Genomic DNA, 13401 nt, shown 5'->3' on the forward strand with positions numbered 1-13401 from the left:
GGGGACTTCAACTTACCAGATGTCTGCTGGAAATATATTTTCAGCAGACATATATAGCAGAGGGGAAACAGTCGAGGAGGTTCCTGGAGTGTGTGGCAGACAACTCCCTGACACAGCCGGTGAGTGAGCCAACTAGGGAAGGCGCCCGCTGGACCTCTTGCTCACGAACAGAGAAGGACTTGTGGGTGATGTGTTGGTTGGAGGCCATCTTGAGCATAGCGATCACGAAATGAGAGAGTTTTCGATTCTTGGAGAAGTAAGGAGGGGGGTCAGCAGAACTGCTACCTTGGACTTCCAGAGGGCAGACGTTGGCCTGTTTAGGAGACTGGTTGACAGAGTCCCTTGGGAAGCAGTCCCGAAGGGCAAAGGGGTCCAAGAAGGCTGGACATTCTTCAAGAAGGAAATCTTAAAAGCGCAGGAGCAGGCCGTCCCCATGTGCCAAAAGATGAGCCGGCGGGGAAGAAGACCAGCCTGGCTGAACAGAGAGCTTTGGCTGGAACTCAGGAAAAAGAGGAGAGTCTACGACCTCTGGAAGAAGGGGCAGGCAACTCAGGAGGACTACAAGGATGTCGTGAGGTTATGCAAGGAGAAGATTAAAAGGGCCAAAGCCCAACTAGAACCTAATCTGGCTACTGTTGTAAAAGACAATAAAAAATTTTCTATAAACACATTAGCAACAAAAGGAGGGCTAGGCAGAATCTCCATCCTTTATTGGATGCGGGGGGAAACATAGTGACAAAGGATGAGGAAAAGGCTTCTTTGCCTCAGTCTTTAATAGTAAGTCTTAATGCCTTCTTTGCCTCAGTCTTTAATAGTAAGACCTCGGGGTATCCAGCCCCCTGCACTGGAAGACAGGGACGGGGAGCAGAATGAAGCCCCCATAATCCAAGGGGAAATGGTTAGCGACCTGCTACACCACTTAGACACACACAAGTCTATGGGGCTGCATGGGATCCACCCAAGGGTACTGAGGGAGCTGGCGGAAGTGCTCACCAAGGCACTTTCCATCCTTTATCAGCAGTCCTGGCTAAGCGGGGAGGTCCCAGTTGACTGGAAGTTAGCAAAGGTGACACCCATCTAGAAGAAGGGCCAGAAGGAGGATCCGGGGAACTATAGGCCTGTCAGCCTGACCTCGGTGCCGGGGAAGGTTATGGAGCAAATCATCTTGAGTGCCATCATATGGCATGTACAGGACAACCAGGTGATCAGGCCCAGTCAGCATGGGTTTATGAAAGGCAGGTCCTGCTTGACCATCCTGATCTCCTTCTATGACAAGGTGACCGGCTTAGTGGATGAGGGAAAGGCTGTGGATGTTGTCTACCCGGACTTTAGTAAAGCCTTTGACACCGTTTCCCACAGCATTCTCCTGGAGAAACTGGCTGCTCATGGCTTGGACGGGTGTACGCTTTGCTGGGTAAAGAACTGGCTGGATGGCCAGGCCCAAAGAGTGGTGGTGAATGGAGTTTACTGCAGTTGGCGGCCGGTCACAAGCGGTGTTCCCCAGGGCTCTGTGTTGGGGCCAGTTCTGTTTAATATCTTTATCAAGGATCTGGACAAGGGGATTGAGCACATCCTCAGTAAGTTTGCAGATGACACCAAGTTGTGCGGCAGTGTTGATCTGATTGAGGGTAGGAAGGCTCTGCAGAGGGATCTGGACAGGCTGGATCGATGGGCTGGGGCCAATTGTATGGGGTTCAACAAGGCTCAGTGCCGGGTCCTGCCACATGCTGCTTTAATGCTTTTTTTATGAAGCATTCCTTAATAACAAGAACCTTCAGCAAATTTGTATTTCATTACATTTATATTATAAATGAAAAGCAGAAACTTAAGACTACAGAGAAATTTAATGTCCCCCATCTCCTGACAAACCAGTGATACTTTTAAGTAAGATACAGCAATTCTCATCTGAAACTACTGGCAAACAAAGTCTCTCGATGCTCCAAGTCAGCAGCCCTCTGTTTCAACACACCTATGACTGACAAAGAAGGCAGGAAGCATAGGAATGAAATGAAGAAGTTATCAAATGATAAAGGAGTTAAATGAGAAATTAAGATAACATTTATATCTGTGGTTACCCAGTTATCTCTGTTTTCCAGCACCACTCTACTTATTCCAGTGGGCAGCTGATGGTACAACATTCCCTGCAAACAGTTTTCGCTAACTATAGCCTCTAGCAAAGGAATTATTTTGGACTAGCCTCTTGATTTATCTCTTTGTCAGAGCCGCTTATCTAATAGAACTTGTTAGCTTGCATACCTTATTCTTAATTGCATACGGCAAGTCTGGAAGCTGTACTGTGGCAGTGAAATTTTGCAGATATGGTTTGCTAACTTGTCTTCGCCTCAGCTCTAAATTCAAAACACTTTTAATTTTTTTTTATTCTACATTGCATTTTACAGTTTATGGAGGAAATCAAGACACAACAAAGGTTCAAGTTCCTAATCATGACCTTAGACCACTGGAGGTCTATCTGGAAGGCAGCGCAAGCTACCCTAGGAGGGCAACGTGGAATTAGGAATAGGGACACCCTGGGAAGCAGAAGCCAGTGCAGCCTCTGGCACTGCTGCTTTCCGAGAAGCAAGAAGGAACGTACAGGGCAGGAGGGGAGAAATTTGGGGCGCAGCACGCTTCTGTGAGTTCAGTTTGTGAGAGCGTCTTTGAGGGGCTATTCTCATCCAGCACAACGCAGAGCAGCAGTGATGCTGTAAGATGCAGGACAGCCAGGTCAGAGCCCTGCTGAGAAGCAGGGGGAAGGAAACAAGACTACTTAAATATAATCTTTTCTTGCTCTCCGTCATCCTCACTTCAACAGCAAGAGGGTTAGTCTTGATATCCAGCCTCTTTTAAATGTAATTACTTTAATTTGTCTTCCTTTATGGATCAAATTATCCTTCCAAAGAACAGCAGGTGCAGTGAGACTTAAAATAACTCTTCAGATATGGAAGCTCTCAGATGTATAATAGAAACACCTGGGGCAAAATTCAGAGGTCTCCTCATGACCATTACCCAGCCCTTGGTCAGACTGGTCAGACTCCTGGGATTTAGCACAGAATTATGGATTACAACCAGGAAAGGAGCCTGAACTTAAATCATGCCCTGAGAATATGCTTTCCACTCCTGACCTTGGGGTTTTTTGTTTGTTTTTTTTTATTTCTCCCCCAAAAACCTAATGCTTCATCTAAATGAAATGTATTTATGTTTTATCTGACTTAGCTGAAAGGTTGACATTTACAAGGAGACAAGGCTAATAGTCTGAGCTATCTGAATTTTTCAACTGCTCAGCACACACATACAGACATACCCGAGCCTCTTTTCTCACAGCAGACAGGTAGGAGACCAGAGCTAGGTCAGGATGGGAGCTGAGCAATGTAAAGTAATTAACAGTAATGTGTAAGTAAATGGAAAAGGAATAGTCAAATGATTTAAAATGTAAAAAATGAGAAAACACAAAGAAGGCTCAGTTTGCTGCATCAAAATGCTCTTTTATTTTAGCTGCACTGAAATGTGTTTTTTTATTTTAACATTAGCTACGTTTTTCTAAGAGGAAGAAATCGTACCTACAGGTCAAAACCAGAAGAGTCCTGCTTTTTCATGTAGCTCATCGACCCCATCAACTCTTCTAAAACATCTGGTTGTGATGACAGACAGCACTAGGAACTGCAACTAATAAAAAGCAAATGACATTTCAGCTATATCTTTCAGGTAAACGTGTACCCCCCGTTTATCTTAAAATTTGAGCAGGAGGCTGTGAGAAAGCAGGAGATATCTTCATCAATTGTTCCCACATAATTCCTGTGAGCTGAAAGTGTTTCTCACGTGGAAGTATAACTTAATCAGGAAGCATCTAGGGCCTTTACACATTGAAAGGTCATTCCACCAAAAATAAACGTAAAGACGCTGCCAGCTTAATGAAAGTTTAGTTCAAATGCCATCCAGAATTTGTCATCTATTTGTCAACTGTTAGTTTGCAACAAGAAAAAGCACATGTATCCTAAAATAAAATAAAACCTTGTGTTATGTCACACTGTTCCTATTTGATCATAGTCTAAACTCTGAAAAAACATTGGATGTGATCCCACAGGACTAACAGGAGCAAAATGTGATCTGACAAAATCAGTGAGCTAAATACACAAATAGACTGATGCAGTTTTGCTTTCCTGAAGCTAACAAAAATAAACTTTGAAGACCGTATCTCTGTCTTAACTGGAGCTGCTTTCAAAAGCTAGGGATGTTCACAGCGTCTTCCTTTCTGTCATTAAACTGAGCAAAAATAATCCGAGAGAATATGATTCCCTGGACATCTTAACAGAAGACATCTACTTGATGAGCAGTAAGTGGAAGATGGACCAGGTCCCAATGTCCCTTTTGTTCATCTGCAGGTCTGGTAATCTTAACCAGAGGAGCCAATTCTGACACTCTTTTTTACTCAGGACTTCACTGAACACGAAGTTACAGGACTTAAGGTTCCACAAATTCTTGCCAGATGTACTGACAACTGTCACATTATTTTTCCAAACCAAACTATAAAACACATAGTTGCTGTAACTTCAATCTGTTGAAAATTTCCCACCACCTGGACTACGTAATGATTTTCTTAAATCTGCTTATCACAATTACCCCAAGCTTTGATTCTTGCAGATCAAGAGTTTATTGTACCAAAACCATGATGCAGAAGTGTGTAAAATATGCCTTTATTTGCCCGTTCAGAACTAAAAGAGATTGTATTCCAAACTACTGACATAAGACTTAATTTTTTTAAAATGTATTTGTGTCCATCATGCATATTTCATAATCACTCAACATTTTTGTTTATTTATGATAAATTATGATGAATGAGAATATTATATTAGGTTCCTGTGTCTTCTTTCCACTCTCATTGATTGTGCAGTTAAAACATAATTTCCTGTCACATGAATACATCGTGCTATGAATGTACAACCTTGCATCAAAAACTCTTGCAAAGATTTTGTTTCTAAGACTTTAGTCCTGGAACAGGCGAAAAGAGGAACCGTGTGCACAGACAACTGTGTGTTATAAAAACAGGATAGGGATTCTGTGCAAAATTCACCTGGATATTCTTTGACTAGTGAGTCAAAGAATGCAACCTGCATTCTTTGCAACCTGCAACCTGCACACCTGCAACCTGAAATTCTCTTAATGTATTTTCTTTTGGGAAATCTAGCTGCATTCATGCTAGAGAAGAAAGAAAACTGTAAGATATATTTGTCTAGACACTACTAGATTACAGTGTCCCACACTAAGTTTGTATTCAGGACAAGGGCTCAGTCATGCAAGAGTCTATCTTTTAAACTGTTTATTACTCTACTGAGTCTTGCTGCCTGCTTGATATTACTGCAAACTTTGTGTGCTCAGTTCCCGCTCTTGCAAGTTTTTCCCGGATGTTCAGACTTGGCATTGCTCCCAGTGAAGATGTGGAGCTAAAAAGCATGGTGAAACATGCAGAACTTCAGTCTCAGAACTTGGTTCTGCTCCCATTGATTAAAGCAGTGGAGGCTAAAGGCTTAATACATAATTTTCAAAGCAAAAATGTGTACCTAATTCAGGATGAACTTCAGCAAACACAGATATGGAGCTAGCTTTTTGCATATATTTCCATGTTTTGCTGTCTTGAAATGAAACTTATCAAACACATACACATGGAGCACACTCACAGGAGATAATCTTTACAAACACCATTAACATTAAAAGTATGTCTGTGCTTGAGTTTATAATGAGAAATATTATTTGGTCATTTCTAGTTTCTCTTCCTCTTCCAAGCTCCTGTTAACATCTTCATTTAGCAAAAATACCATATTGCATGGTGGGGCTACACTCATGCTGATTAGCCAGTGACCAGCTGTTGAACAGCTGGCTTCTACTCATCTTTCCTTTGCAGGAGATGTTCGTATGGGTTTCTCTCCTCTGCCCAGCTGTTGATTTGCATGGAGTGTATTGGGATGCAATTGCTTTTGAAATGTTCTTCCTGATCAAATTTATGCGAAAGTGGCCATGGATTCAAAGGATTGACTGACAGGCAGCAGGATTGCATAAACACCTTTTCGTTGGGACCAGGCTAAAAAAGAAAAAGGAGCTATTCAAAAGGGTCTAGTGAATTTTAAAAACACCAAACAACTTTCTCATCAGAACCTGCTGACTCCTTGAAACCAGACTTTTCTCAGGACTACGAGCTTTGATAGTAAAATTTTCAGACAAGAGAAAAGACAGAAAAAGCACGTGCAATGATCCTGTGGTATAGAGCTCATCTGGGCTCTAAGAAATAAAGGTTAAAGTCTCTGATCTGGGTAAGAGCCAAGAGACTTGAACCACAATCCAGTGACTGCCCTTAGCATGGGATTATTCTGGGATGACATTCTAATTTTTCTACACAAAGACAAAAAAAGTAAAGATTTCCTTCTCAGTGCAGATCACTGACAATTAAGAAATCTCAAAAGGTTTTGTGGGATGAAAGGAGAGACCAGGGCAGCAGACTTGTTCGCTGGCTCGCTCACCTTGCCAAGGCAGACTATTCTGGCAACTCAGGATCTGCTGAAGACTGGAAGTGATCTACTCCAGCTAACTGCCAGGCCACGTTCCCAGCACCAGGGAACAAAAGGAGGACTGTGCTGTCCTAAAGCTTAGCAAGGATCTTTCCATGCCAGCATAACCCTCTGGAAATCAGATCCACTGGTTTTGTGTTTTGCACCGTCTGAAAGTTTTTTTAATAGAGGTGATATTTAAACTGCAGAAGAATAGATGAAGTTCAGCCAAGAATAAAATAAAATAAAATATGAGAGTACAGAAAGATATGAGAAAATTTGCAATATGCACTTAGAAACAAAAATCTAGTTTTCCAGTGCCCTGGACTATTTAGAAATATAAACACTGGGAAAGGAAAACAGCCTTGTTCTGGTTCAAATGAGCTAAAGATTGGAAACAATCTCTTTAGCTGCTACAGACCAGAATTTAGGGGGGAAAAAAGATTGTTATCACCATTTATAATAACAGCAGTTCTGCAAACTAAGATAAGCATCATCTAATCTTCTTTCTGTTTCAGAAAATTGATTAAGTTTGGAAAGTATTCCCCTACTGCTGCAATGAACTACAGGTTTTATGCATTATCCAGGTTTCAGTCTTCCTCTGAAACTCTGGAGATGCTGTTCTGACTCAGCCAGTTGAGCAGAAGCGGCGTCCCAGGTTCCCTACCTCCCTGCCCTACCAGGCATTGCTGACCCTCGAGCAGGGATGGCAGAAGAAGATAATATGTGATCAAGAGCTACAGATTACAGTCCTCTGTTCTAATTTAAGAAGGAAATTAGTGACAGTTCAGATTAATCTGTAGGTCGTGGGCTGCAGCGTAGCAGAGATGTTTCATTCTGTGTCCCTGTTGCAGGGGTAGGATGCTGATCGGTGCGAGCAGTTATCACTGAGCCATCCTACCCAAATTCACATGTGAACATGAGTCGGAGCCACTGCTAGAGATGGGATGTTTACCCAACTCCATTAGCAAGGAAATTAGAGGAAAATTATTCTAATGAGTAGGATTCACTTCTCTGATCAGGAGAATTTTATGAATGCCTCCTCTGAATGCCATTTTGTTTTTTCAGGAGTATGCAGGCTAAGATTTTCTGCTTGGATTTCCTTACTGTTGAAGACCCTGTATTAAAATTCACCATGGCAAAACTCACTTTTTCATGAGTATACCTAGAAGCATGGTTTTGTATATAATCTCATCTTCTGAAGGTGATTGTGCAAGTGGAGATTTGTCCTGACTTCTTGGCTCGTTCAAAGCTCAGCACAGACAAGGTAATGTTCTCCATTAAAATAACGTGTACGTTCTGTGCCACCCAGGAGTTTTAGTTTTACCTGCTCACTCGTTTGAGTGAGATAATTGAGTAGATGTGTAAATGTCTACGTTGATCAGATAGTCGATGCAACTAGTAATGCTGTCCAGAAACTCTCCACCTCACATCTGCCCGTCCTGCCGATACAACTGTTGAACTCCTGAATGATGGATTTCCTACGTAGGTAAATGGTAATAATGGTAGTGCAGCCATGGTGTAGCTTTGGTGGGGGCCTGAAGTGAGAGCTCAGCTGGAAGCAGCTCCCAAGGGAAAGGGGGGGAGGCACTAATGCTTCTTCCAACTCTTCTCAACTGCTCTTATCAGTGAGCCAGCCTTGAGCAGCCAGCTACACTCCTAGAAGTGGAAGGGTTGCATTCCTGGCATGTACCCAAAGAGCTCTGTGTATGGCCAAGAAATGCTAGCACTTCCAAAGCTGAATTCCCAGGCAGACGCTGCTCCAAGAAGGAGAGCCAGAAGGAGCAGAGACTAAAGGACATGCATTTGTTTCTCTTTCCCTCTTAGTCTGCTGCCTCCTTTGAGACTCCAGTGTGCCAGGGAGAGAGACAGAGATGCTATCGGCAGTGCATCTGCTTCTTCAATTCAAGGGAATAAAAATATTTTGAAGGGATGATTAGGGACAGAGCACCAAAATCATTAAATCAGTGGCAGTACCCACAGAAACTGGAGAAATACTTCTGCCTCCACATGTGCCATATTCTGCTACTGCTTATAAAAGGATCAATTTACTCATGAAAGAGGGTTTTCAAGTTCCCCTTTTCAGTTGTTTTTCCCAGCCTCTGTACCGTGCCTGCTATTGGGCACACTCAGCTCTGGAAATGGTTCTTTTTTGGACCGAGATTTGCTAGTAAACCTTGAAACAGTATCCCAGATGTACGTTTGGGTCATTGCAGCCTTGAGTACAGAAGAGCCATTTATCCACTAGGTGGAGGCCTGGAAGTGCTAATGGAGGATGAGTGCTGCAGCAATTAAAAAAGCCTGCTGAGATCGACTCGAATTCATTCTCCCGATTTCTAACGAAGTAAGGCAAGGTTATCCAGCTCCCTGGGTAGACCCAGAGACCTCTTACACCAAAGGGCTGTCTCCTCAGGCTTCTGTCTGACTGCCTCAGGAAGAACAGAGAACGGTCAACCAACAATGCCTATTTTGTAAATATTAATTTAGCTTACATACTCTATTCATAACCTATTAGGAAAATGAGGAGCCCTAAAAATCCAAGTTGTCTTCTGCTGCCTATGTTCTGGATTCAATTTTGCTTTCTCTGCATACAGATCACAGAAATCAAAGCTGTTTTCGCTGTGTTCGCAGCCAGATTCGCTCCCTGATTTAAGGCAGGTTGCATTCCAGGTGGAAATGAAAAGGCAAAAGAAAAAATTATATTTTTTTGTACAGGAATTAGCTTCTGGAGTCTTTTTCAGGTTCAAAAATCCTGAAATTTGGAAATCTGAGTATGTGCTTTGTGAGCACCCAGATTTAGTGTAGTTGCACTGTGATTGCAACGGGTACATTTAAAAAGCTTTTCTCCACTTAGACAGTACACTTAGCCCTCTATTTTCTCATTAATGTTTTGCATTTTCTATTAAAGTTCTTAGGAACTATATTTATCTATCAAATAATTTGCATACTATTATTGTAACTCCAATAAGCAGATGACACGATCAAGCTATATGAACCATACAATGTCTGCACCAGTACAGCAGTCAGCGTGAGATCAGGTCATGGGTAGATGGATATCTATCTACTTCATCGGCAGTTACACTAAATTCTGTACCAAACAAACATTGAAAATCAAGTTGAAGGTGGTCTGTAGCGTAAGTGGCAGATTAGTACAAATTTATCAATCACTTTGCATCTTTAATTTTCTGAAATATGGTGCCCAATTGTAGCAGTGGCTCTTTTTTTATACTGTTGATACAAACGAGTCCACAGTTCTGAACAAACCGTGAAGCCAAACATCTCCACTTCTCTGGTTATAGTTAGCAGAGAATCCGTAGTTGAGACTTTTTTGCTTTTAGCTGAAATGATTCATACACCTGGAATAGGATATTCAAAATGCAACCAGTGAAGTTCTGGGCTATTCGTTATTGATACTCTGGGTTTGGATGAAACATCAGGCGATGGAAATCATGCTGGTAGATTCATCATGTCTCTTCCATCTGAAGACTGAGAAATTCTGTGCTTGCTGCATTTATTAACAGAGCTTTCATATGACTCAATCTTAAATGCATCCAGCAGAGAACTTGGACTGACGCCTGCTTAGAAATACAGCACTAGACACATGCCATACACATCATTTACCCACAGGTTCATCGATAACAGCTTTCTACAATACCTCATCTGGAACAAACATTTCGACTCACAGTCCTGATTAATAGTGCCTTTTCTGTTCAGGTGATCTGCTAATTGCCACAGGTATGCAGGAGGTAGAAAGCCAATTTAGAGCTTACTGCAAGACCTGTTGTTTCCTGACACACCAGAGATATCTACTTGTTTATACAATGAGTAACGATTATATCGTTACAACGGTCCTGCTTCGTACAACCTGAGCTAGACTGGGGTGCATCGAGGAGGGGGCTCTCTGCAGCAGGACAGTCCACACAAACATGCCCGACCATCTCAGACAGATCTGTAACCAGAGACCTCGTGTGAACCGTAGATGAAGCAGATCACCTCTGCAGACATTCACTGACCCATCCACCACGGGAGATGTGGCAGCATGTAGTGAAGAATCTCCCCGGCGTGGTCCATACTCTGTCTAGCTACTACGCTGTCATGAGGTTTCTGGAAAGTAGCCGTACCTACAGACTCAAGTAACCACAGGCCATTGTATAACTCAGAAGCTGTGGCCAATTCTCTCTGCAGTTCTAAGGTCAAAATTGAGAAATGATGCAGCTGATGGCTTGAGGAAGGAATGGCTTTGCTTTGATTTGGGGTCCTGGGTTATTCCTTGGAAATCCAGTTATGCCTACAAGCCTAATAATTTTCTAGCTGGTTTACCTAGAATCAGCCCATTTTCAAGACAAAGACCCTGTAGAGTTTATTAATTCTGGGTAACTACAATTACATGGTTTCTAGTGGTATTGGAACACCCTGGAGCAAATGCTTAGACCGGTACTCCTGGGTGTGCAGAGCACTGCGCAGATAGGCACCTGGAGAAGTCAGGAGTGCTGTGTTTGCACCTATATGAAGAAGACAAAAAATAGCAAATGCTTCTTGATTGTTTTGCCTTCTGAAATGGAATATATAGACCTTGAGCCTGGAGTCTCATCTGAGATTAGCCAGACACTACAGAGACTCACTTATCTTAATAACAAATCTTCCTGAACCCAAGATTTTTTCTTGGCAGTATTCCTTACACGAACATTTCCGTAAATCATTCTGATCTGAAATATGACAAGATAAACTAGAAGCCATATTGCCTCAGGGTTGTAGTTATGGCCCAGCGACAGCACAGTACAAGAGAACAAAAAGTGAATCCCTGTACTGCTATCCCATATAACCCACCCAGCTGGGAGTCCTTTCACCTTCACAAGAAACCAGGCTAAAACCTACCTGTCAAGGAAGACAATTTCATTAACAGAAAAAGCATGAGGTCTAGCCAACTAAATTCCATCACTAAAATGCTTTCCCTTCTCAGCCCAGACTGCTCTCTCTCCAGCTGGATCCTTGTCCACCCATGGGTTTCTCTCCTGCAGCAGCTCAAGTGAATCCTGAACCACTAGCCCATGCTAATTTCTGTGAAATATAATCCCCTCCATTTCTTAGCAGGGCATGCCCTCACAAAAATATCTAATTTAAGCCTGTTAGATACCTCTTTGAATTTTCCTTTTATTATTTTTTCACCCACTTGCTGACCTTATTCATTACCTCTGCTGAGTATATGGTTAGCTGTCAGCTGCAGCAGGACAAAGAGCCCCCATTCTTCATGTCTCTGTTTACAGTCTAGCAGCTACAAACCCCTTCTGTATCACTTCCTCAACTTACAAGAGTAATTTTCCTGCCAGACCTTTTAACATCTGTGTCCCCTGTGTCTGAATCAGCTGCTTTTGTTGATTTGGCAAAGACTCTGGCATATGCTACAGAGAACATATGGTCTAAGCATGCCTTTCTGTTAGGGAGAGAGTGAACTTCCTCTGCAGATCTCTACAGATTGGAAGCAGAATAAATCTCTGATGTTACCTCTTTTGAGGCAACTGCTGATATTAGTGAGGCTGAGCAGAGGTCTTATATCCCTGAGAGAGCATGAGAGGTAGCAGAGGTAGGAGATATGTCCAGGGATAGGCACCGCAGTCCAGGACCGACTGTGAGATGCGCAAGGATGAGACTTGTTGCTGCAGGAAACGGGTAAGTCAGTAATGGTGATGGGAGTACAGACCTCTGCAAGTAAATGCTCTGGGAAAAAATGATCTGTTTACAATACTTGTGAGTCAAAGGCACACAACAACGAGGACAGAAAACCGGGTCAGTGATGGACCACAGTGGGGTTCTGAGGGTGAGGGATGTGCAGGATGGAAGAGCTGCAGGAATGAAGGAGCAAGTTTGGGCAATTGTTATGTTTGTCAGCGTGCTGAACAAAACGCACTCTGTCAAAAGATGAATGACTATCAGCGCCAAGCAGTATCGAGAGAACTTTGATCCTGCCCCAAGCAGGAGGAGATCCTGCCCGTCCCCAGGGGTGTGAACAGGCAGCTTTTTCTGCAGTAAGAGATACTTGGGTAATGAGCATCTCTCTCCGAGGAATGGGTATCTTTAATTCCTTCAAGCAAGTAGCTTTGCAGCAGGTAAGGTCTGCACTTGAGGGACACCGTGCATTCCGTCTTCTACTTAAAGTAACTATCAACAGGCATCTGTGGCTGTTCGTGTGACTGTCAGATGACTACGGGTGGTGTAATTGTGAAGTACAGTTTCCTCAAACTAAACACACCGAGTGCGTGACACGCTGATGCAGCACCCGTGAGAAAGAGAGGATTTTAAAGCTCGCGGACACATTCTTTGCCTTTAGGTGTGTTTCTAAGTGCAACAGCCGCGTATTTGCAAAGAGCTGAGAAAGCTCAAAGCAGTTGAACGTGAAGAGCAATGCCTGCCCGCCACCTTTTTGGGAAGAAACATTATTTTTGTTACTTGTCCATTATAACCTCGAATATCACGGGGCAAGGAGCTTTCGGGGAGGAGCTTTGTGCTTTTGCTCGCTACCCGGGGCGGTCGGAAGGCGCTAAGGGGCGGTCATGCCCCCGCCAAAGGACGCCTGCAGTGCCGCGGAGGGCTGCGGATTCTCCGCGGACAGCGCTCGCCCGGCGGCGAGGGACTGGGCCCAGAGCCGCGGCAGGGGCCGGGCAGAGCAGCAACGCGGCCCGCTTTGCATTTACTTCCCGACGCGCGTTCCCGGAGCCTGCGCCGAGCGCTGCCCCGCGGAGCGGCCCTGCAGGGCGAGCGCGCTGCCGCTCCTGCGGGCCGGGCCGGGGACGCCCGGCCCGGTCCGTGCCCGCCGCCGCCCGCGGCTGCCGGGGCGGCACGACCCGGCCCCGGGGAGACGTGTCCGGTA

The sequence above is a fragment of the Ciconia boyciana genome, chromosome 8 (assembly GCF_034638445.1).
Source record: "Ciconia boyciana chromosome 8, ASM3463844v1, whole genome shotgun sequence".
In the NCBI taxonomy this organism is placed as follows: domain Eukaryota; kingdom Metazoa; phylum Chordata; class Aves; order Ciconiiformes; family Ciconiidae; genus Ciconia; species Ciconia boyciana.